Raw genomic sequence first — 21,847 nt, 5'->3', positions numbered from 1 at the left:
ATATTTTTCCAGAGCGGCCAAGGGAGAGCGGGAGAGTGTCAGTGTCAATCTTAGCTTTGGAGAACGTCCAGACTCCACTTCCTCTATAATGGTTAGAGAGCTGGTGGTCTGTGGCCGGCCCAGTCAGGGCAAGCCCGCCCACTTGGTAGGATTAGGCGGCCGCCTAGTGCGGCAGATTGACGAGGATTGCATTTTCTGAGCCAATGACCAAGAGGCACCTCCAACACCTCACATAATTCTGCCCCAAAACAATGATGAAAACTTCTTTCACCTGGTGGCATATGGGCTATTAAACTGAACACAGATGCAGGAGTACAAAATATGTATCTTGACCATACCCAGCATGTCTCTAAATAGTGCTGTTGGAGAGACACAGTACTCCATCGCTCCACAAACGCTCCATCAAAGTAATCGAACATATATGGTAGAATGAGTATATAGCCTCAGTGGTCTTTTCTGTAGCTTATAGTGCGACCGAATGTCATGAGACCGACTCTTTTTACATCATGAGTGTATCCAATCAATTAGCCTAAATGGCGCCCTTTCAAATGGCGCCCTTTCCTACTTGGGTAGGCCTATAACTGACACATGCGGCACGACGTGTGACTTTCAAATTTGAGGAAGCTAAGAATCTATGTGTCTTGGGACAGTTTCATTTCAACAATATCATTTTATTTACTCCAAATTATTGTCACATGGTTAATAATACGAATCTGAATTTACAAAAATGTTTAACTAACAAATGCAAGAGCACCAGCCTCTGCCATATGAACATATTGATAGGCCTATACCATGAGCCATTGGCGGCTAAATAAATGAGTGCATGGAACTCAGAGATAGTAGGCCTATAACTTCCATTGTGAACAAAGTAAAAATAGATAAAGCCAACAAATAAAAACAGTAGAAAATATCATGAAGAAAATTCAGGTTCTTTCAATCACATTAATCTATATACTCTGCCTTCCTTTCCATCTTAACTTAAGCTATCGCTAGTGAAGTGCAACATTGCATCAAATCAGTCAACTGGGTCCGTCCTGTCGCTACCAAACTTGCAACATTGTAACTAGCCTATGAACTTACATCAAAGGCCTATCTCTCGCATGAGGGGCGTCAAGGATTAACCAACAGCCAGTGAAATTGCAGGGCGCCAAATTCAAAACAACAGTAATCTCATCATTAAAATTCCTCAAACATACAAGTATTATACACCGTTTTAAAGATAAACTTCTCATTAATCCACAGTGTCTGATTTCAAAAGGCTTTACGGCAAAAGCACAGCTGGCTATTATGTTAGGTCAGCACATAGTCACAGAAAACCATACAGCCATTTTCCAGCCAAGGAGAGGGCTCACAAAAGTCAGAAATAGCGATTAAATTAATCACTAACCTTTGATGATCTTCATCAGATGGCACTCATAGGACTTCATGTTACACAATACATGTATGTTTTGTTGGATAATGTCCCTCTTTATGACCAAAAACCTCCTTTTTGTTCACGCGTGTTGTCCAGTAATCTGAGTGCACAAGCCGCGTGCACTAAGTCCAGACGAAAAGTTTTTAAAAAGTACAATAAAAGTTAGTAGAAACATGCCAAAATATGTTTAAAATCAATCCTCTGGTTGTTTTTGTCATAAATAATCAATAATATTTCAACCGGACAAAAGCTTTGTCAATAGGTAAGGAGAAACAATCAGGCGCATGGCTGATGTCTGGACATTTCCACTGGCCTCTCATTGAAAGTGCTGTATCTCCCTCATTTTCCAGAGTAAAAGCCTGAAACAATGCCTAAAGACTGGCCACATGTAGAAGAAGCCATAGAGCTTGTGAACGCGTGAACCTAAGTATTTCTATGGTGGATAGGCGTTCAATGGAAAAACAGCCTTACAAAATAATAGTACTTCCTGGTTGGATTTTCCCCGGGTTTTCGCCTGCCATATCAGTTCTGTTATACTCACAGACATTATTTTAACAGTTATGGAAACGTTAGAGTGTTTTCTATCCAAATCTACTAATTATATGCATATCCTAGCTTCTGGACCTGAGTAGCAGGCAGTTTAATTTGGGCACGCTTTTCATCCAAAATTCCGAATGCTGCCCCCTACCCTAGTGAAGTTTAAGTATAAACCTACTATAAATCTACTTTATCGCTTGAGAACCTTGAGATGGAGGCGAATAATGGGAGTTCAGAGATCGAATCCAACAAAAGTGAAGAGAAAGAACCTGTGTTGACAGGTGTGGGGAAGGCTTCCGAACCTCACCCCAATGAGCAGGAAACTGCCTTAGATGACTCTGGCCCAGTGGGAGTGCGTTTGTGGAGAAAGTGAGGTCGTCTTTTGGCCGACTCATTTCTATCCTTTTTAGTTTTGATATTGAGGGTTTGCCTGATAAAGTCATGCTAGAATATATGAGTTATCCTGTGAGAGCGTTACTTCCGAATCTGCTATGATGTTTCAGGTGCCAAAGTAATGTAGCAGCTGTGTGTAGGGTGAAGATGCCGAGGTGTGAGAAGTGTGCAGGAGGACAGGAGACAAAGGAGTGTGTTGTGTCGGAGGAAAAAGTAGTGTTTCAATTGTGGGGTCAGAAATGTCCCGTGCAAGTGAGACAGGTTGAAGATGCCAGGGTTCGAGCAGTGAGGAAAGTGTCATGCTGAGGCAGTGAGGAAAGTAGAGGATGGTGGGCTAAAAGTGAGGGATCATGAGAGGATACCAATAGTAGGCCAGTACTGAGTGACCTGAACAGTATGTGTTTTAGCAAGGTTGGTTTCTTGGCGTTCATTGATATGGTAATTAACTTTACTTCACAGATGGAAAGAAAGTCTCAGACGCTAAATGTAGTAGCAGTAGTGAAAGATTTTACGGCAGAATGGTTACAGGTGTTGAAAGAAGGAGTCCGGTCCTCCCAGACCAGTGACCAGGAGAAGAAACGGTTAGTGCAAAGTAGTGGGATAAGGGGGGTGTTTTGGATTTACAGTTGCAGGGTTATGGGTGGTGTCATTTTTATTTTTCCCCTTCCCTTTTCCCTTAATTTTTTGTTTTGTCACAATTTGGAATGCACATTACAAACTGAGAAAGGCAGCAATACGCCAAAGTGTATATTCTGCCAGAAATTCACACGAAGGAGATGAAGAGGGGATTTTCTGTGGATTACTGTCATGGCCATAAAGTGTGGGAAAGATGGAGGACAAAAAAAGGAGAAAAGTGGAAATTGTTTTGAGTAAATATTGAGTGGTGGATCGCATAGAACTTTTGGAAGAGTTGCATAAATTGAACGTGACGAGAGTGAGGAGGAATTACATGTGGTGGCAGGTTGGGGAGAAAATATCAGCGAGTTTGAGCCTTGAGCCGTCCTGATGATGCAAAGATGATTTTGACCGAGTGGGAGTGAGATTTTTTGGTAGAAAATTAATCCTTGCCTTCTGTCAGGTTGCATATTTTGAACAACAGTGTCTCTTCCTCCCAGGCTAGGATCAAATAGGGCCAAAGTAGTAAAATAATGGTGAGGTTTTAATGGGTGCAGGGTTAGTTGGTAGGCAAATTTTTTCACAAGGTCTAATGAATTCATATTAAAGAATACGTCAAAAGTAATTCTCCATTCTTCAGTCAGTCTTTCTTCTAAATTAAGCTAGAGCTGTTTTTAAAGCCATTTTTATATCACCTACACTCGATGCTAGCGAGCAAGCTAACTAGCTAAATATTATAGCTAAAAAAGCTTGCTGCCAAAGAGCTTGCTATGACTACGTATATACCGTATATACAATAAGATAAATATATGTTATGTCAAAAACATTAACATTAAATAATGCTTTGTTTAATCTATATAACTCTGCGATAGGGGACGTGAGGTAAGATGGCGGACTGAACACAGCAGTGCAGATCGCCTCAGGATAAAATCATTATATTCAACATCTGTTAGACTAAATATTATCCCTTTACACATGTGTGGGTTATAACCTTCAATTTGCATAACAACACAAAACAAATCATAAGGCTAGAGAAATGTATCGACAAATTTTATGAAAACAAGCAACGCCCAAACATGACGGAGAGTAAACAAGAAGAATCAATCTCCTCGACAGACACAGTCGATTTATGCTTTTCACCACCGGGAATGATAAGGGTGGAAACCCGATCTGTTAAAATGAATAAATGACAAACTCGGCATACTTGAATTAGTCAGTAAAGATATAAAGGAGTTGAAGGCGAGCCTCGAGATGAGTTACGAAAAAGCTGCGACAATGGAGCAAGAAACAAACATTTTAAAAGGGACAGTCAATAAGATTGAAACGAATGTTAATGGTGAGTTTGCAAACATATATTATGATAAATAGATTTTCAACTTCTTTCTCATTATGGTAAATGGTGAAATAAGTATAGCCAATTATAATTGTAATGGCTTAGCAGATAATAAGAGAAGAAGATCAGTATTTACCTGGCTAAAAGAGAAGGAATATAATCTATTGTTAACAGGAAACTCATTCAACAATTTTAGATGAAGGAAAAAGGACTCGATGGGCAAAACATATTTATAAAATATAGCAAAAGTTAGCTTGCTGGCTTGCTAGCTAACGTTATGTGCATGATCTGTGTAGTAATATTATTTGAATCACAAACCCATTTGCATTGCTAGTTATAGCCTAATGTTAGCTAGTTAACATTGAACCTAGTTTGTTAGCTTTAGCTACCTGCAGATTCCCACTAAAGCTATGAAAATGTTTGTATTGGTAGTAGTATGAGTTGGGGTTATGCCAGTCCATTGTTTAGATAGCTAGATACCTAGCTAAATGTCTAAAACAAATGACTCCACTTCGGCTGTATTATTACATGACCCATCAAATTAGTCTGACGGTGATTACGGCCATCGATTGTATTTCATGAACACGTCTAGACAATAGTGACCCATCCACTTAGCAAGATGTGGGTGAGGGGTGATTTTAGCATTTCCTTCACATGACCCATCAATTTACACAAGTGTGTCGGGTAAGCGTCATCTAATAACGATAAAATATTTATAAAATATTTTTATCTGCCCACGTTCTGTTTTATATATTGCTACTATGCAAGTACTATCACTGTACCGTTTACGCCTTCTGTATCCTGTGCATGTAACAAATAAACGTAGATTATATTTTATATAGCAGGTGTTTACCACATGGCCTCACATGTGAATCCTTACAGAGATGGGTGGGACTAAGGCTTAAGAAGGTGTGAACAAACGGAATGGGTGGAGACAAAGAAGGGCTCTCCAGTAGGTGTACCAAAACATTCAAGGACCATTTTCTCAAAAGTGGGGTAACAAGTTTAGCAACTTACTTTCCCATTGATCCTCAACTGCAGTGTATGATATACCATTTTATAGCTCTGAGACTCTACTTTTATCCAATGTAAAACCACAACTCAAAATTTTGCTACATAAGACCGAAACGAGGCGGTCAGTCACATATGGAGGCTTAAATATCCTGACCTAGTGAGATATACATGGCGGAGGCTCAATCAAGCTATTCGTCTTGACTACCTTCTTATGTCATTCTCTCTAGCACCAAAAGTTCAAAAAGTGTTGATGGAGGCAGAATGCGGTCGGACAACCAAATAATTGGCATATATATTACTCTTACAGAATTTCCACATGGGCGAGGACAATGGAAATTGTATGAAAGCCTATTGCATGACAACTTGTTTTTAATTAGTACAGAAGAATGTATACAGTGCCTTGCAAGAGTATCCATCCACCTTGGAATTTTTCCCATTTTGTTGCATGACAACCTGTAATTGAAATTGATTTTGGGGGGATTTCATGTAATGGACATATACAAAATAGTTTAAATTGGTGAAGTGACATGGAAAAAATAACTTGTTTCAAAAAATTAAAAATTAAAAACGGAAAAGCATAAGTATTCACCCAGTTTGCTATGAAGCCCCTGAACAAAATCTGGTGCAACCAATTACCTTCAGAAGTCACATAATTTGTTAAATAAAGTCCATCTGCGTGCAATCTAAGTGTCACATGATCTGTCTCAGTATATAAACACCTGTTCTGAAAGGCCCCAGACTCTGCAACACCACTAAGCAAGGGGAACCACCAAGCAAGTGACACCATGAAGACCAAGGAGCTCTCCAAACAGGTCAAGTTGTGCTGAAGTACAGATCAGGGTTGGGTAATAAAAATTATCCGAAACTTTGAACATCCCACAGAGCACCATTAAATCCATTATTAAAAGATGGAAAGAATATGGCACCACAACAAACTTGCCAAGAGAGGGCCACCCACCAAAACTCATGAACCAGGCAAGGAGGCCATTAATCAGAGAAGCAACAAAGAGACCAAAAATAACCCTGAAGGAGCAGCAAAGCTCTACAGCGGAGGATCTGTACATAGGACCACTAAGCTGTACACTCCACAGAGCTGGGCTTTACGGAAGAGTCGTCCGAAAAAAACCACTGCTAAAAGAAAAAAATAAGCAAACACATTTGGTGTTCGCCAAAAGGCATGGGGAGACTCCCCAAACATATGTAAGAAGGTACTCTGGTCAGATGAGACTAAAATTGAGCTTTTTGGCCATCAAGGAAAATTACATTTCTGCGCAAATCCAACACCTCTCATCACCCCTAGAACACCATCCCCACAGTGAAGCATGGTGGTGGCAGCATCATACTGTGGGGATGTTTTTCATTGGCAGGGACTGGGAAACTGGTCAGAATTGAAGGAATGATGGATGGCACTAAATACAGGGAAATTCTTGAGGGGAAACCTGTTTCAGTCTTCCAAACATTTGAGACTGGGACGGAGGTTTACCTTCCAGCAGGACAATGACCCTAAGCATACTGCTAAAGCAATACTGGAGTGGTTTAAAGGGGAAACATTTAAATGTCTTGGAATGGCCTAGTCAAAGCCCAGACCTCAATCCAATTGAGAATCCGTGGTTTGACTTAAAGATTGCTGTACACCAACTTGAAGGAGTTGGAGCAGTTTTGCCTTGATGAATTGGCAAAAATCTCAGTGGCTAGATGTGCCAAGCTTATAGAGACATGCCCCAAGAGACTTGCAGCTGTAATTGTTGCAAAAGGTGGCTCTTCAAAGTATTGACTTTGGGGGGGTGAATAGTTATGCACACTAAAGTTTTCAGTTTTTTTGTCAAGATGGTCTAGAGTTTTTTTTCCTCTGGTTATACATGTGACATGCTGGTAGAAATGAGGTAAAATACATTTAAGTTTGCCTGCATTAAAGTCCCCGGCCAATAGGAGCATCGCTTCTGAATGAGCATTTTCTAGTTTGCTTATGGCCTTATACAACTCGTTGAGTGTGGTCGTAGTGCCAGCATCGGTTTGTGGTGGTAAATAGACGGCTACGAATAATATATATGTGAACTCTTTTAGTAGAGTGTGGTCTACATCTTATCATGAGGTATTCTACCTCAGGCGAGCAATACTTCAAGACTTATTTAATATTAGACATCGAGCAACAGCAGTTATTGACAAATAGGCACACACCCCCGCCCCTCGTCTTACCAGACGTAGCTGCTCTGTCCTGCCGAAAAAACGGAGAAGCCAGCTAGCTCTATATTACCTGTGTCGTCGTTTAGCCAAGTCTCAGTGAAACATAAGACCTTACAGTTTTTAATGTTCCGTTGGTAGGATAGTCTTAATCGTAGCTCGTTCAGTTTTCATTTGCAAAGTACACTGCTGGGTATTATTCTAACAAGCTCCGCCCTCAAACTATTTGTATTTTGATTAAATTTGGGAACAAAGGTCATTAGAATAATACCCAGCAATGTGCTTTGCAAGTGTCAGAAAATACAAAATACATGTATTCTAAGTAAACTGTTACAAAATAGGCTACATAAATATGTACTGAAAGTATTGAAATACCTACTGTCCCAGTCAATAGTTTGGACACACCTACTCATTCAAGGGTTTTTCTTTATTTTTACTATTTTCCACATTGTAGAATAATAGTGAAGACGCCAAAACTATGAAATAACACATATGGAATCATGTAGTAAAAAAAAAACTTGAATGAGTAGGTGTGTCCAAACTTTTGATCGGTACTGTATATCAAATACATGTAACAGAAATACTGTTCGTTGTTGGCACTAGCAACCTACACTGTAAATCTTTAATAGTTTACTAACCACTGTGCTTCCAGTAATGCACTGTAAAATCTAGAAATACAGCATGTTGCTGTAGGCAAGCATGCCAGTAATAAATATGCTGTAAATTTGTGTTATGGTAAAGGTCCTGTAAATCTACAGTAGTTGACTGGCTTTTGTGCTGCCAGTTATTTACTGTAAAATATACAGGAAATGTTTTAGAGTGAGTAAGTACTATAGTATTCTATAGAAAACTGTAGTATGTTTTATGTGGGTTTATTCAGGCTTTCTGAACTCGACTCACGTCTTATGTTGTTAAAAACACAGGAATTCACTTGCTTTCCTGAGCAGTCATTGAACCACATTCTGAGAGGTATAATCTATATTTTGTTTTAAAGCTAAAATAGCATCCACTCACTGTTGCATTGTGATTCTAATGTCTGAAAATATTTGAGCATTCCTCTTCCTATTTCATGTACTGCTTTTATGTACTGCTTTCACGTACTGGATCCCAGTAGCAAGTAACAACACAACATTTTTATCTAAGCCTTGATATATCTATTATTCACATCTTATTCCTCCATATCAAAGTTATTCAAGCTGTCCCATTGACTCTGTAATGCATCATGTAAACAGATGAGTGTTTTAGATTGGAGTTGAATCCCATCCTTGCCCATTTTGCTGTTAAGAAGATTGAGTCCCACAATAAGTTTGAAGAAATGTTTTAATTGTACTGAAATCAAATGTACTGGAACCGAGGCCAAAGAAACCAGACATTTGAATTCCGATGAAATTAGGGTCAGGAGACTGGGGAGAGTTTGCAAAATTAAAAGCAGGGAATCTCAGAAATCTCAGAAAATATTTATGGTCATATCAAAGGGGAGCATACCGCAGTGCATTCTTTAAAACGCCTTCACCATTTAAGTTCATTCAAGTTAATTTATTTATTTATTTATTTTATTTTATTTTACCGTTATTTTACCAGGTAAGTTGACTGAGAACACGTTCTCATTTGCAGCAACGACCTGGGGAATAGTTACAGGGGAGAGGAGGGGGATGAATGAGCCAATTGTAAATGCCAGGTAGGAAAATGTATTGGCGATGAAAGATATCACAATTTAAATAAATCTCATATTGAGATTTCACAGGGATTTTTGTGATATTTGCGGTTGGGAAATGCTTGATTTTGCTGCGTTAATTCTGACATTCTGCATGGCAATATGTGATGATTTTGTCCAATTTGTAGCGAAAATGCGCTGAGAAGGAAAAGGTTTGTTGACGTGTGGCTTGATTGAACCATATTATGATGTAACATATCATGAAAGGATAGTATGTCAATGAGATTAAATGTTGCCCTTGTAAGAAATAAAATTATGAAAACAATGTATTGATGTATGTACTGGGCAAGGAGTAGACTATCACACTGTATTGTGAATATAAACTCAGCAAAAAAAAAAACATACCTTTTTCAGGACCCTGTCTGTCAAAGATAATTTGTTAAAATCCAAATGACTTCACAGATCTTCATTGTAAAGGGTTTAAACACTTTAACATGCTTGTTCAATGAACCATAAACAATTAATGAACATGCACCTGTGGAACGGTCGTTAAGACACTAACAGTTTACAGACGGTAGGCAATTAAGGTCACAGTTATGAAAACTTAGGACACTAAAAAGGCCTTTCTTTCTTCTTCAACTCTGAAAAACACCAAAATAAAGATGCCCAGGGTCCCTGCTCATCTGAGTGATCGTGCCTTAGGCAAGCTGCAAGGAGGCATGAGGACTGCAGATGTGGCCAGCGCAATAAATTGCAAAGTACGTACAGTGAGACGCCTAAGACAGCGCTACAGGGAGACAGGATGGACAGCTGATCGTCCTCGCAGTGGCAGACCACGTGTAACAACACCTGCAGAGGATCGGTACATCTGAACAGCACACCTGAGGGACAGGTACTGGATGGCAACAACAACTGCCCGAGTTACACCAAGAACGCACAATCCCTCCATCAGTGCTCAGACTGTCCGCAATAGGCTGAGAGAGGCTGGACTGAGGGCTTGTAGGCCTGTTGTAAGACAGGTCCTCACCAGACATCACCGGCAACAATGTCACCTATGGTCACAAACCCACCGTCGCTGGACCAGACAGGACTGGCAAAAAGTCCTCTTCACTGACGAGTCGCGGTTTTGTCTCACCAGGGTTGATGGTCGGATTTGCGTTTATCGTCGAAGGAATGAGCGAGATCAATTTGGAGGTGGAGGGTCCATCATGGTCAGGAGCGGTGTGTCACATCATCATCGGACTGAGTTTGTTGTCATTGCAGGTAATCTCAACGCTGTGCGTTACAGGGAAGACATCCTCCTCCCTCATGTGGTACCCTTTCTGGAGGCTCATCCTGACATGACCCTCCAGCCTGACAATGCCACCAGCCATACTGCTCGTTCTGTGCATGATTTCTTGCAAGACAGGAATGTCAGTGTTCTGCCATGCCCACCGAAGAGCCCGGATCTCAATCCCATTGAGCACGTCTGTGACCTGTTAGATCGGAGGGTGAGGGCTAGGGCCATTCCCCCCAGAAATGTCAGAGGAACTTGCAGGTGTCTTGGTGGAAGAGTGGGGTAACATCTCACAGCAAGAACTGGCAAAACTGGTGCAGTCCATGAGGAGGATATGCACTGCAGTACTTAATGCAGCTGGTGGCCACACCAGATACTCACTTTTACTTTTGATTTTGACCGCCCCCATTTGTTCAGGGACACATTGTTCCATTTCTGTTAGTCACATGTCTGTGGAACTTGTTCAGTGTATGTCTCAGTTGTTGAATCTTGTTATGTTCATACAAATATTGACACATGTTAAATTTGCTGAAAATAAACACAGTTGATGGTGAGAGCCCGTTTCTTTTTTTGCTGAGTTTAGTTGCCTAGTATGTAGTGGGTCTTTAAGGCTGCAGGTATGGGTGCGGTCAGAGGCGTGGCATCTTAATTTGTCTGCTAGCCCATTTTGAGAGAGAGCTGGCATTGTTTTGCCGTGTGCCATATACGGATTTCAGGCATCTTTTCCCACCCAAACCACTGTTTGTTAGTTCGTTTTTTCCTCTGGATTACAAACATTACTTTGGATAAGGATTTGGACTTCCATTCAAGGACTGAAAGACTCAACCATAAGTTATGGTAGGACTAAGGTTTACTTTTGGTTAATGTTGGCTCTGTCAGGTCTATTTTTTTATTTTATTTGATCCTTTATTTAACTAGGAAAGTCAGTTACGAACAAATTCTTATTTATAATTATGGCCTACCCCACCCAAACCACTGTTTGTAGGTTAGTTCATATTATTTATCTTGTCAAGTCACCAATACACCATGATGAGGATGATGATGGATACAATTGTTTGGCTTCACGCTTAAGCCTGTGGAAAGAGATATTCAGGCGTTCCATTCCAATGCTGTAAGGCAAAAAGACTCTCCCCTGTACTATATTGACTATAAATGCCAACGCTTGCAAAATGCCTTTGATGGTGCTGTGACGAAAATCAGGCACTCAATGTTTGATTGTTTGCCGAAGAGAGACAGACAGTTGGATACACAACTCAAGGACCTTACTAGGAAAGTGAGCACCACTATGCGTGATGAAGCTCCCTCTGTCAATTTTTCAATGTCTGGGACAAGGAGAGATGCTGGGTCTGCAGCAAGAAGAGATGCTGGGTTTTTACGGAGAAGTGAAATGGTGGGGTCGGGAACAGGAAGAGAGCCTACTGGGGCAACAGAGAATGCAACTGGAGGCCCACGCCAGGAAGAGAGTGGAGTTGATGTTCGCAGATACAAACTACCAGTGAGGTCCAGTTTCCCAGCTTTTGAGAGAGGTCAAAGGACCTTCATCATCATCCCTATCTTGAGAAATGTGAAGAACTTCTGGCTCATCATCCTTTAACACATGAAGAGGTGTTGGCTATGAATACTGTTCTACAGGGCACAGCCAAAGACTGGTGGCGAGGTGAAAGATCACAGGTTGGTACCTGGGGGAGGTTCACGACTGCATTCTTCTGGGCATATCTCACTGAAGACTATGGAGAAGAGGCTTTGAAACAGGACTTTAGGCCAAAAAGAAAGCATCCGAAACTTCGCTTTTCACTACAGAACGCTGTGTGAGTGCTGCAAGCCTGGTAACGCTGAAAAAGGAGATAATTAATCTTATACTCAGACATTGTAACCCAAAATTGTCCAGCAGTCTGAGGGACAACCCACATAGTTGAGGAGCTTGTGCGGATTGGGCCCCCATAGAAGCTCACTGGTCAGGCCAGACCACTTACTGGAACCCGGTGAATGCTATTACAGGCAAAGAGCAGTTCAAAATCCAAAGACCCTTGGACCAGGAGAAGTGGTCACCAGATGGAGATAAAGGAGCAAGATCCAAAGTCCATCCAAACCACAGATGAACAGCCAATCAGGAAAAAAGCTTATCGAGTATCCCCAATGAAGGTTGTGATTGACAAGAAGGTAAAAGACTGCATTCAACCATCCACATCTCCCTGGGCTGTTCTGGTTGTCCTTGTTAAAAGTTTCTTATGGCTGCAATCCCGTTAACGGGATCGATATGACAATAGCCAGTGAAAGTGCAGGGCGCCAAATTCAAAGCATAACTAGAGATACAATTCATCACTAACCTTTGATGATCTTCATCAGATGACACTCATAGGACTTCATGTTACACAATAGATATATGTTTTGTTCGATAAAGTGCATATTTATATAAAAAAATCTCAGTATACATTGGCGCGTTATGTTCACTAGTTCCAAAAACATCCGGTGATATTGCAGAGAGCCACATCATTTTACAGAAATACTCATTATAAATGTCGATGAAAATACAATTGTTAGACATGGAAATATAGATACACTTCTCCTTAATGCAACCGCTGTGTCAGATTTCAAAAAAGCTTTACGGAAAAAGCGAACCATGCAATAATCTGAGGACAGCTTTCAGACAACAAAGCAGCCAAAAAGATATCCTCCATATTGGGTAGTCAACAGAAGTCAGAAATAGCATTATAAATATTCACTTACCTATGATGATCTTCATCAGAATGCACTCCCAGGAATCCCAGTTCCACATTAAATGTTTGATTTAGTTCGATAATGTCCATAATTTATGACCAAAGAGCTACTTTTGTTAGCACGTTTGGTAAACAAATCCAAAGTCATGAATCGCGTTCCCTAACGAAATGTCAAAATGTTCTGTTACTGTCCGTAGAAACATGTCAAACGATGTATGGAATCAATCTTTAGGATGTTTTTAACATAAAACGTCAATACTGTTCCAACCGGAGAATTCCTATGTCTGTAGAAAAGCAATGGAACGAGAGCTAACTCTCTCGTGACCGTGCCTCAGAGCCTGTGGCAATCTGCAAAACACCTGGCTCATTCCTCTCTCATTCGCCCCACTTCACAGTAGAATCCTCAAACAAGTTTCTAAAGACGGTTGACATCTAGTGGAAGCCTTAGGAAGTGCAACATAACCCATATCCCACTGTGTATTCAATGGGGGCTGGGTTGAAAATTGTTCAACCTCAGATTTCTCACTTCCTGTTTGGATATCTTCTCAGGTTTTTGCCTACCATATGAGTTCTGTTATACTCACAGACATCATTCAAACAGTTTTAGAAACTTCAGAGTGTTTTCTATCCAATACTTATAATAATATGCATATATTAGCAACTGGGACTGAGAAGCAGGCCGTTTACTCTGGGCACCTTTCATCCAACCTACTCAATACTGCCCCTGCAGCCATAAGACGTTTAAAGATGGCAGTATCCGATTCTGTGTTGACTACCGAGGTCTGAATTTAAGAGCACACCTGGATGCCTATCCCATGCCCAACCTCCAGGAAATCCTTGAGCCTGCATGGAGCAAAGGTCTTCAGCTCCTTTGACCTTAAAAGTGGCTACTGGCAGGTGAAGATTGATCCTGCTAGCCAGCAGAAGAGAGCCTTTGTGACATCATCGTCTATTACAAGTCTGAAACGCAACACCTCCAGGACCTGGCAGGTGTCTTCCTCCGGCTGGAAAATGCATACCTCCATCTGAACCTCAAAGTGCAACCTGATGCAGCACTGCTTGAAATTACTTGGCCACATCATATATGCTGATGAAATCGTGACAGACAACCAGAAAGTGGAGGCAGTACAGGCCTTCTCTACCCCAAAATCTGTGAATGAAGCCCATTGCTTCCTAGGTATGGCCGGCTGGTATTACAGATTAATTCCAAAGTTTGCAGAGAGATCAGCTTCTGAATGCCTTGAAGAAAGAGAAAGATGCCAAATGGAAGTGGACTCAAGAATGCCAAGTCACACTTGAGGACCTAAAGAAAGCCCTTCAAGCAGCACCAATCCTACAGCAGCCAGACTACCGCCTCCCAGGCAGGTGCCAGCTACATTGGTTTGGATATCCAAGAGCATGTTATTGTATATTACTCAAGACTGCTTAATCCTTCCGAGGTCAACTGCTGTCTTAGAGAAGGAATGTCTCGCTGTGGTGTGGGCTGCAGAGAAGTGGCATGCCATGCTAGAAGGACAGCAGTTTGAAGTAGCCACAGACAATGCTGCCCTGGTGTGGGCTTTCATCACCCCTAAACTGTCCTCAAGGCTCACCAGGTGGACGATACGGCTGCAAGACTTTGACTTCAATGTGGTGTATAAGAAGGGAAAGCTCAGCACTGTACCTGATGCCTTGTATAAGGAGTGAGACTATCCAACCCTGCAACCTTCTGTCTGGCTGGTCGGAGATTGCAGATGCTCAAGCCTCTGGCGAGGAGACACAAGCTCTCATAGAAGGAAACACAAGACCAGGCCATATCACTTACATCCTGGAGAATGCTGATACCAGAACAGAGGGTTGCCCATGAGTTACAGCTGTTTGTGCCCCAAAAGCTCCGTATCCCATTCTTGGAATACTTCATGATTGCCCTCTGAGTGTGCACATGGGACTGCTGAAGACACTGTCGTGACTGCTGGATGTAGCTTACTGGCCCCAAGTCAGAAAGAATGCATGGGCATACACAAATAACTGCCTTCTCTGCCAGAGGTACAAGCCTGTGTGCCAGAAACCAGCCGGACTCCTCAAATCCACCACCATAAAGGAACCGGCTGAGATGCTGGGAGTGAATCTGATGGGACCGAGAAGCAAAAAGAGCAACAACTACCTTCTTGTCATTGTTGACTGGGGTTCAAAGTGGGTTGAACACTTCCCGCTGCTGGATGCCAAGACAAAAATGGTCAACATACTGAGGCAGGAGATCTTCCTTTGATGGGGGAACCCAAAGTTCCTCCTATTGGATCGGAGGCCACAGTTCACAAGTCAGCTGCTGAAGGAGCTCTACAAGCCTTGGGGGGTCATTCAGAAACTTACCCCAAGCTAACACCCCCAAATCAACTTGACAGAGAGGGTTGCTCTGACCCTAAAGACGATATTGGTCTCTTAGGTTAAGGTTGATCCCCAGAACTGGGATCTGTGGCTGGGAGTTTTTCTATCAACATGGCCTACCATGAGAGCACACGCTTCTTTCCTGCCGAGGTCACTTTGGGAAGAAAACTGAAGGGACCTCTAGAGCGACTGTTAACTAAGCTTCCAGACCCAAACCAAAAAGCCTATAATGTTGTTGAGCAGCAGCAGCATATCCTACAGCAAGTGTAGGGGAATGTAGCCCCAGCTCAGAAGCGTCAGGTGCACATCTACAACCAAAGATTATTCTACACACAATACCCCATAATGACAAAACGAAAACGGGTTTTCAGAAATGTTTGCAATTTCTTTCTTTTTTTAAACGATACCTTATTTACGTAAGTATTCAGACCCCTTGTTATGAGACTTGAAATAGAGCCCAGGTGCATCCTGTTTCCATTGATCATCCTTGAGATGTTTCTACAACTTTATTGAAGTCAACCTGTGGTAAATTAAATTGATTGGACAAGATTTGGAAAGGCACACACCTGTATATAAGGTACCACAGTTGACAGTGCATGTCAGGGCAAAACCCAAGCCATGCCGTCGAAGGAATTCTCTGTAGAGCTCCGAGACAAGATTGTGTCGAGGCACAGATCTGGGGAAGGGTACCAAAATTTGTCTGCAGCATTGAAGGTCCCCAAGAACACAGTGGCCTTTATCATTCTTAAATGGAAGAAGTTTGGAAACACCAAGACTCTTCCTAGAGCTGACAGCCCAGCTAAACTGGGCAATCGGGGGAGAAAGGCCTTGGACAACCATCTCTGCAGCACTCCACCAATCAAGCCTTTTCGGTAGAGTGTCCAGATGGAAGCCACACCTCAGTAAAAGGCACATGACAGCCCGTTTGGAGTTTGCCAAACGGCACCTAAAGACTCTCAAAAACAAGATTATCTTGTCTGATGAAACCAAAACTGAACTCTTTGGCCTGAATGCCAAGCGTCACGTTTGGATGAAACCTGGCACCATCCCTACGGTGAAGCATGGTGGTGGTGCTGTGAGGATCACGATCAAGAGAAAGATGAACAGAGCAAAGTACAGAAAGATCCTTGATGAAAATCTGCTCCAGAGCTCTCAGGACTTCAGACTGGGGCAAAGGTTCACTTTCCAACAGGACAACAACCCTAAACACACAGCCAAGACAACGCAGGAGTGGCTTCCGGACAAGCCTCAATGTCCTTGATTTGCCCAACCAGAGCCCGGACTTGAACCCGATCGAACATCTCTGGAGACCCGAAAATAGCTGTGCAGCAATGCTCCCCTTCCAACCTAACAGAGCTTGAGAGGATCTGCAGAGAACAATGGGAGAAACTCCCCAAATACAAGTGTGCCAAGCTTGTAGCGTCATAACCAAGAAGACTCAAGGCTGTAATCGCTTCCAAAGGTGCTTCGGCTGGGCCTCACAGAACTCACAGAGCTTGAGATGCGCTGCAGAGAAGAATGGGAGAAACTCCCCAAATCAAGTGTTCCTAGTTTGTAGCCTCATACCCAACATTTGCAACAATTTCTTAACGTGTTTTTGGTTTGTAATTATGGGGTATTGTGTGTAGAATAAGGCTGTAACGTAACAATGTGGAAAATGTCAAGGGGTCTCAATACTTTCCGAATGCACTGTGTGTGTGTGATAGATAGAAACTTTTTTGACTGCACTGGGCCTTTAAATCCTGTGGTTAGTATCTAAAAGGTACATGTCAAGAGGAAACCTAGTTACAGTAGCTGTTGTTGACATAGCAACAGTTTTTAGCTAGCTTAGCAATCACAACTAGTAGCTAGCTAACAACAAACATATCAGGAATACTAAGTGACAAAGCAATGGACAATAATCAGTCTGTGTTTATTGCTGTTATAGTAAAGTGCCTTAGTAGTTCTAACATAAGTTTCCAAACCCTGAATCCATCCATTCTATTTGACTACAGGCAGTAGCTAATCCTTCGTTATTGGTAAAAAAAAAATGAAAGCCTGCTAGGCACTGTGAAGTGCACATACATTTGAAGTCCAAATGTATGTGAGTCTCATTGGCTGAGATGGCAAATGTTTTTTTTTACCTGTATACGCCCAAACATTTAATCATCCTATCCTGCTACGGAAAGTTGCTTCTTATTGATAACAACCTATTCTATTTAGTCTCAACCTAATAATAGGACATAATAGTAAAACTGAAGTATTGAATTTACAGTGCAAATCTAAATGACCCTTAGATAGGGACACCAGTTTACATTAAAATGAATGCATTTCATCCAAAACAAAAAAATGTAAATGTGACCCATACAGAAACATCTAAAACATCAACTTTGCAGTGTACACTCTTATGCAAGCAATGTACAATGTACTCCAGGTAGCAGGCAGCATACACAAGGTGGAGCAAAATATCTGCCATTTTTCATCATTGGTGCCTTCCTTGAAGTTGGGTGTGTGAATGTTTCATTTTTTACTATGTAAGAGAGTCAGCCGCCCATCACTGTCACTCCCCAAGCCCCCAAAGTGCACTTGTGATATAATAAACATTTCACGCCGAAGGACCTGGAGTTAGACGCTTACGGTCCTCGGTGCGGGACGGACCAATACCCAGCAACAGGGATGCTGGGGCCCTCTTACCTTTCGTTCCTCCCCTCTTCTTCCCTCTTGTCCTAATCGGAGCCCCTGGAGCCCCATCTTTGCCCCCCACCACCTAAATGTTAACTAAGGAGTCCTAGCTTAGGCAGGACTTGCTTGGGGTAGGAAGGTGATCTCCCTTGGGGAACATCACTCATCTCGTGGCAACGGCGTTGCCAGATCCTTCAGTCTACCCCTCGAGCCGACAGGGGCCTTCCTCCCTCTTCCCTTTCTCTGACTCTTAAAATCCCTCAGTCCCCTTGTTCCTCCTTCCGCAGAACTGCCGTCCACATAGCGATGGCCCACAGGCCTTATCTCCTCGCACCCTATAAACAGTGTCACATGTTGGAAGCTTCAGCGTATGTGGGGTACGTCGAATGCTTGTGTAGGAGCACTCAAAGACACCTAGTTAATTAACACGCTGACAATGAAAGAGGGAAACAAAGTGAGATGTCTACCAATAGGCCTAAAGACCCAAGTGGGTCCCCTCTACATCTCCGTTTTATACTGTACATTTATGATGGAGTCACCGGGACACAGTATTCATGACCTTTGGGGGTTATCCTTGGATTAGCAAAAGGATACATTCTTTATCCTTTTTTACTGGACATGGAGGAACTGCATGCACAGTAATGGTGATGTATGTGACTCACCGAGTACACATTATGGATAGTACCACACTAAATGTATATGGGAACTATTATTTAAAGGGGATTAAAACATTTTTTCTACTGAAGCCTGTTTACGTCAACGTATCCCTACACCGCAGTCTGCATGCAACACAGGAAGGACGTGATGAGTTGGAACTGAAATCCACCTTGACATCTCTCTCTCTCTCCCATTATAGTGCCTGTGGAGTCATTGTTATTTGGGAAGAAAACAGACCAGACCTTTCATGGGGAAAACTTTATTACCAGATACGTAGCGTCTCTCCAAGGCACTCTGAATACTAATTTGAGGTGGGCCAAGGCCCAAAGCAGTATGTCCCTATACAAAAATATAAAATAACATTAGCATGTGTTCAGGTTAATCTTTGTCTTGTAATACGAATTCATTATGCTGTACCTGATTTAGGCTGAATAGTAAGTGTGTGAAAATGCTATCTAATCAATGGCACCAATTGGCCAATTACCTTGTCAGCAATAAAAGTGAACGTGTTCCTTCTGAGAGTTAGCGAATTATCGTTTGCACCTGTAAGAGCAGAGCTGCTCTCCCAGATGTCCGACAACCACAGCATTTCCACCCCCACCCCCTCCCTCACTCTCGTACGGTCCTTGGATGCGCTTCCCTCTCTCTGTTTCTGTTTTACTTCCTCCACATGGCTGTGCCTCCAGTGTCTGTGGTAACATTAGACAGAGGCCTGATTGCCGGTCCCTGTTGGGAGGGCTCATTCATCAGCAGTGTGACGGGCTGTGCTTAACTGCCATCTGTCAAACACAGAGTGGAGTGGGAGAGGAAGGAGAGGTCTGTCTGGGCTTGGCTTCGGCTTGCATGCTGAGGCCCCATATAGGCGTATAGTCAAATACAGAACATTGACAAAATATCGTAGCTGGACCGCCCACGCGTATTGCAATGGTTGTAGATCAAGTTTACTGTACATACATTACTGACATCCTCAATGAATGGTCACATCTGGTTGTTCACATTTCAATGTCACATGAATACTACTGTATTAATGAGGAGACGGGTAGCAAGCTCATTCGGTAGCAAGTTCCAGCAGCTTCAACATCGGAGTTCTATTTCTGACACCATGTATTAATAAGGAGACGGGATACCATAGAGTTAGCTTTAGGACTGTGTTCAGCAAGATAAACTGGGAAATAGTTAGAGCATTATGGGTAGTGCAGTACATCATTTTACAACCACTAACGCATCATAGATGGACAGGTAAATTGGAACTTGTAGGTCAGACAACACTGCAGCTGAGAGAGTGATGCCGATTCATATCTGAGCTCATCAAGGACTCCTAGTTTTCAATGGAAGTATCAATCAAGTCTGTAAATTCCATCATTATAATTAGAGAGACTGTGATATGATAGCGATGGCTAGGATGGCCTCTGTTATAGGGTTTGATCTGTTTTCAGCTTCAGAGGGAAAGGGGGTTTGAGATGATGCTGTAGTTTGAGGTAATATGGGATAGTGTTGCTCTCATGAGTCTTGAGTTTATGACGTTGATCTTACGTTTCTATCACTTTGGAATGTTTGAATCAGGGCAGAAAAGTAACAAGCTTCTGAGTTATCATCCCATCATAGAGCTGTTTTGTATTGCCAGCACCCATGTAAAAAAAAATAGACATGGGTTTCAGAGGCCTCCACTCAACACTTGTGTTGGTAGATTTACTGCTCTGCATTAGATTTTTTTCTGATTTCATTTTTTTTAAACTCAAAATGAACATGACACAGTCGGATGTCTTTTCGATTTGACTTCATCTGTCAGAGGTTGTGAATCCACAGGGGCCCGACGGTACATTCTACAAGGAAACCACATCAGTCCATTATGCTGGGTCCAACCCACTGAAACGCCGACTATTCAACCGGCGAGGGAGCCACCGTCTGGCTTTTAAACAAAAATGTCATACCGGCACAATACCTCCACCCCCGCTACCCGTCTTCCAATCCGTCTGTCCTTGGACACTGGCCCGGGTTGCAGCGCCAAGAGCGGAATTCAAAATGTTGTGGTTGTGGGCCCTACTCTGTGGCATCACTCAGGGAAACATTATCAGTGTTATTGCCCAGCCACTTCTGGAAATGCGAACATTTGGTTGGATGGGTCATCAGAGGGCGGTGGGTGAAGCATGACTGTGAAGCGGCGCTGACTGCCCGGAGAGGAAAGTTGGGCAATAAAGTGGCTAACTTCCTGGACAAAGGAGACTGGTGTTTCAACGTCCGCCTTTCAGTGACAATGCTAACATGTGCCGCATCACGGCAGGTAGCAGTTAATGAACAGATCACTGCAAATGTTCCTTAGCTGACTATGTCTGTCTAGGCTATACATCTCTATATGGACATTTCGTTTTATACATACAGTACCTGTCAAAAGTTTGGATACACCTACTCATTCAAGGGTTTTTCTTTATTTTTACTATTTTCTACATTGTAAAATAATAGTGAAGACATCAAAACTATGATATAACACATATCGAATTACATAGTAACCAAAAAAGTATAAAACAAATATATTTAACATTTTAGATTCTTTGCCTCGATGACAGCATTGCACACACTTGGCATTCTTTCAACCAGCTTCACTTGGAATAATTTTGCAACAGTCTTGAAGGAGTTCCCACATATGCTGAGCACTTGTTGGCTGCTTTTCCATCACTCTGTGGTCCAACTCCTCCCAAACCATCTCAATTGGGTTGAGGTTGGGTGATTGTGGAGGCCAAGTCATCTGATGCAGCACTCTATCACTCTCCTTCTTGGTCAAACAGCCCTTACTCAGCCTGGAGGTGTGTTGTGTCATTGTCCTGTTGAAAAACAAATGATAGTCCCACTAAGTGCAAACCAGTTGGGATGGCATATCGCTGCAGAATGCTGTGGTAGCCATGCTGGTTAAGTGTGCCTTGAATTCTAATCAAAACACTGACAGTGTCACCAGCAAAGCACCTCCACACTTCATGGTGGGAACCATGCAGAGATCATCCGTTCACCTACTCTGCGTCTCACAAAGACACGGCAG

This window comes from Salvelinus fontinalis, chromosome 25 (assembly GCF_029448725.1).
Source record: "Salvelinus fontinalis isolate EN_2023a chromosome 25, ASM2944872v1, whole genome shotgun sequence".
In the NCBI taxonomy this organism is placed as follows: Eukaryota; Metazoa; Chordata; class Actinopteri; order Salmoniformes; family Salmonidae; genus Salvelinus; species Salvelinus fontinalis.
This window is presented reverse-complemented; position numbering follows the sequence as displayed.